A 5,166-nucleotide genomic window follows, 5' to 3' on the forward strand; every position below is an offset into this window, starting at 1 on the left:
CCAATAAGAGGCCAAAAGTGTTTTCAGCCAGAAGAGTCCAAATTTACAAACTTGCCTGCCTGCGGCCCGCGGCGTGGCGGAGCCAGCAGGCCGTACGGCCCATCTTCACCAACGAAGCATTCAAGATCCTCGCGAGGGGCCAAGCCTCGCGAGGCGGACAACGCAAGACCTCCTCGGGAGTGGCCTAGCTAGGCAGGCTCACGAGGAGCGGAGATATCAAGGCGAGGCGAACCTTGCGAGGCTCTTGTGACGTGAGCCATGACGATCGGCACCAGGCGGGCGCCAGGCGTGCTCCAGCGCGCGCAGCGTCCTTGTTTCCTCTTTGGTGCAAAGGGGGCAAGCGCAGCCGCGGCGTACTGAGGCATCAGGCATAGGTTGCCATTCTGGTGCAACAAGACCAAGACCACGGACTGCAAGACGGAGGTCATCATGGATCCCAAAAAAGCGTCACCACCAGAGCTTTGCGCAGGCGAAGACTACTTTTGTCAGGATAGCTTGTACTACCTGTCCCCCTTCAAATTAGCCAGCCATTGTTGGCTCCCTTCCCGCTCGATATTTGGGAAGAGGACCAGGGCCTCTATAAATAGAACTAGCCACCACAGTGGATGGGGATCACCTCATCTTAGCGAGAGGAGATCACCAGGGATCGAGAGACACACCACAAGCTCACACGCGCAAGAACACCTCAACCTCAGGAGGTTGCTCTCCCCTTGTATTGTTCATCTTCAGCCCAAGAGGCAATCCACCACCACACTGGAGTAGGGTATTACACCACAATGGTGGCCCGGACCAGTATAAACCCCATGTCTTTTTGTGTTGTGAGTTCGTCGAGTTCGTCCGCAAGATCTTAGTGAGCCAGACCGTAGATCGGTAGGAGGGGAAGACTTCACGCGCACCCCAGTGTTCGAACCTTAAGGGTTTGCCGGAGCCCCATGTCTGACATTTGGCGCACCAGGTAGGGGTGCGCCGGGGTTTCTCTCCACCAACCAGCGCCCCGTGCTGCCGCGCCGCGCTCCCATGGCAGGTGCTCCGCCACCAACCTCTGCGGTCAACACCAGCAGCAGGGACTCTGGGTATCGAGCCCTGGCCCCCGCTCTGTGGCGAGTGCAGTGGCCGGCCAAGTTCAGGCCGGAGATGTCGCCATGTTACGATGGCGCGGCAGACTCAGCGCCATGTTACGATCACGCCCACCATCTGCAAAGTGGCCGTCACCAAGACCCTCATCTACGGCGGTGCCGGCCTCAACTTACTCTCTGTGCAAGCCTTCAGCCTTCTTCATGTGCCGCTCGAGCAGCTCGGCCTCAGCAAGCCCTTCACAAGAGTGGGTGGTGGAGCTGCTCACCCTCTGGGGAAGATCTGCCTCCCTATCACCTTTGTCACGCGAGACAACTATCGCACCGAGCTGGTGGACTTTGACATCACCCGCATCGGTCTCCTGTACAATGCCATCCTCGGGTACCTGGCTCTCGCTCAGTTCATGGTGGCGACTCACCCTGCCTACAACCTCATGAAGATGCCAGGGAGCAAGGGCGTTCTCACCATCCAAGGGGACAATAAGGAGGCCGTGATGGCGCTCAGGCTCGCCTTCAAGACCGCGGAAGTGGCGCAGCCAGCCGGTGCCGGTGCTTCAGAGGCCAAGGAGACCGCGCCCACCAAGAAAAAGTAGTTGTTCACCCAAGACAAGGCGAAGACCAAGCAGGTGCCGGCCAACGAGGATGGGTCTTTAGGAGCCACTTTCACCATAGGAACCGGCCTTGACCCGGGGCAAGAAGAAGCCTTGGAGAGGTTTCTGCGCGCGAATAAGGAGATATTCGCGTGGGAGCCCAATCAACTGGTAGGGGTCCCGAGAGAGGTAATCCAGCATCATCTAAAGGTATGCGCCAACGTACACCCTGTGAAGCAGCAAGCAAGATGGAAGTCCACTGAGAAGTAGGCCTTCATCGTCCAAGAGATGCGCAAGCTGGAGGCGGGAGGTACCATCCGAGAAGTTCGATAACCCGAATGGATGGCAAACCCCGTTGTAGTACCGAAGAAAGGTGGGAAGGAACGGATGTGCGTCGACTTCACCAACCTCGACAAAGCCTGCCCCCAAGATCCGTTCCCCCTTCCGCGCATCGATCAAATCATCGACTCCACCGCCGAGTGCGATTTGTTGTGTTTCCTAGATGCGTTCTCTGGACACCATCAGATCAAGATGGCAGTGGAGGATGTGGAGAAGACAGCCTTCTTGACACCATGTGGGGTGTACTACTACACCTGCATGCCTTTCGGCCTTCGCAACGTGGGCGCAACCTTTCAACGGCTGATGCACATCGCCTTGGGGCAGCAGCTCGGCAGGAACACAGAGGCCTACGTTGATGACATAGTGGTCAAATCTCGCGAGGCGAGGATATTGATTTAAGACATGGAGGAGACCTTTGAGAGTTTGCGCCGGGTGGACTTGACGCTTAACCCAGAGAAGTGTGTGTTTGGCGTCCCATGCCCGGTGACCAGCAGGGCAACCCAGACCCATGGGCTACGTGGCCCGCCCGCGCAGAACCGCTCGCCTCGGGCGACCCCGTGCCCCAGGCAGCTCGCGGTCCGCAGGGCGCTGCAGGCTGCGGGCGACGCGGACAGGCTTCGACAACTCTTGCACCGCGGCAGGCGCGGTCGGCAGCAAGGGCCTCCAATCACGCCGCGACCACGACAACGTACACCCGCCGGGAGCAGGAGAACTCGAGAGCCGCACTCACGGTGGCCCGAGAGCTGCTGCAGTGCAGACTGCTGGAGGGCGGCCACGACGTGCTGCTGGAGCGAGTGGCAGAGCTCGTGGGCTTCGCCACCTCGGGGGCTCACCCCTTCTCCACCCAGCTCCCATCTCAAGCCCAGGGCGACCCACGCGGGGGCCCCGCGCGCGCCCGCGGGCTCCAAGGCTGCTCCGACGCCAGCGAAGCTATCAGCGCTGGACCGGCGGCGGCGCTGCCCCTGCCCCCAGTCCGCGAAGAAGGACTCAACGCGACCCGTGGCCCCAGTGGGCGGCCGCGCTGCCACCCCACGGTGGGCGCGTCAGGCAGGACCGCGTGGCATGCGGGGCATTACGGCGTGGCATTCGGGATGACGGCGCCGGAGGAATACGTGCCCCTCATGATCGACCAGGACACCCTCACAAGAACGGACAAGGCTCGCTCCTCAGCCCAAGCTGGGGGGACGAGGCACTAGAAGCTGAGCCTTTCCAGGAGCCCCGGGACGGTCCCACTGGCCACGCTGGAGGCAACGATTATCGGGTACCGCTAATTCTTCAGGAGCAGGTATACGGTAAACATGGATCGCAGGAGCTGCAGGTCGCCGCAGCGAGCAGCTGCCCCGCTCCCACAGTCTCCTACCCCTCAGGAGGAGGGCGCAGGGGGCTGCAGGAGAGAGGCAGGGATCCGACATCGCCACCGCGGCGTTCGGAGCAAGGTGTTCTCTGGAGGTAGGCCCTCCGTTGGGGAGGTGCCCCAGGGCCTGCCCCCGGCGGAGGACCCGTGGTCGTCGGGGGAACCGCTGGCGACCGCTCTACCCCATCGGGCGGCGTCCTGGTTTCCGGTCGTTGCTGATGGCACTAGAGTGTGGCGCAAGGCGGGGCCCTCATCTGGCGATATGAAGCAAGGCCAGTACCTGTGAAGAAGGCTCAGTGCCTGTGAAGCTCGCCACCCCGTGTCACTCTCACGTAATAATGAGTGGGGCTATACACGCCCCGGAGTCTCAGGGGTGCCGGCCTCAGGCCCTGGTGCTCCCTCCCACGCCAAGTGGCAGCACTTAGCTCCGTGCTGGTGAGAAGACGTACAAGACTAGACTAGGTGCCGGACGCGGCCTTTTGTTTGCTTTTGTTGCTCTTCCCTTTGGTTGCCGCTTTCCCCCGCTGGATTCAAGTTGGATTCAAATTTGAGATTTGCGTGTGTTCGGGGAAGGGGTGCTTAGTCTCGTTCGAGCAATTTCTCGCGTTTCGGTTACCGCTTCGCCTCAGCTGCCTCCGCTCGTGAGCCCCTCGCGAGCTGGGTCAGGCCTAGCTTGCGCGCAGCCCAGACTGCCGCCGCCGCGTCCTCTCAGGAGGGCGTCTTACTGCAGGTCCAACGGATTCAATCAGGAAACACTACGGGCTCCACAGCCTCCTGCAGGCTGCCCCAGGGCCAGCACGGGACAAAGGTAAATTAGCCGACCAGCGCGTCGCTTAAGCCAACCACTTGGCGCGGGCGCATGGGCAATGTAGCTCCTACTGATACGATAAACACAAGTTTTACATGAGGGGCTCCCCCTCCAAAATGCTCTCACAGCTATCAGGCCAAAACCTGAGATCTATTCATACAGGGTAAGCAGGAATGATGCACAATCAGTCAGATGAATCTCCCAATGCGTCCTCAGGAGCGCCATCGGGGCCATCGCTGGCGTCGCTGAACTCGCCACTGCTGCTCGCGTTGCCACCGGCGGCGTCAGGGCCGCCCGTCACGCCGCCCTCGTCGGCCGCCACGATCGCGTCATCGTTGTCCGAGGCAAAGGCCCTGATAAGAGCCTCCACATGGTCTTCCACCCAGTGCGCCAGCTCACCTCGGACGGCCTGGGGGACTGGGGCGATGGCGGCGTCGAAATCGAAGTGGGGATCCATGCTCCGGAGATGGTTGAAGACACGAGAAAAGGCGCGCCTGAGCAGGGCGCGGCTCCTCTCCTCCACCAACCTGTCAGCCCTGATCGACCGCTCCTCCAGTTGCGTCACCACGTCAGTAAGAATTTAAGATTGCCCGTGTAGTTAACCGCGTGCGGCTCGCCGACGGTCTCCTCGCAGATGTTGCCCAAGGCCGCATTGGCCTTCTCCCGGAGCGTGGTCAGCATGGGGTCGTGCTCATGCTCCAGGAGCCTCCGCTGACGTATCTCGTTCGCGTTTTGGCGCACGACGGCCTCGGCCTCCTCCACTCGCTGGCGAAGGAGGAGCACCTCAGCCTGGGAGGTGGTTACCCCACCTTGCGCCACCTCAAAGGCGGCTCGGGAAGCATCGGCCCGCCGCGTCACCTCCTCCAGCTTGGCCCTCAGGGCAGCAGTCCTGCCTTCGGCTTCGGCCCAGATCAACCCCAGCTTCTCCTCGAACTCGTGCTCGAGGTTCAAATGCGCCATCGCCACCCGACGTCCGACCTCCTCTAGGACACGGGCTTCCTG

The sequence above is a fragment of the Triticum urartu genome, chromosome 2, assembly GCF_003073215.2.
Source record: "Triticum urartu cultivar G1812 chromosome 2, Tu2.1, whole genome shotgun sequence".
NCBI classification, from domain to species: Eukaryota; Viridiplantae; Streptophyta; class Magnoliopsida; order Poales; family Poaceae; genus Triticum; species Triticum urartu.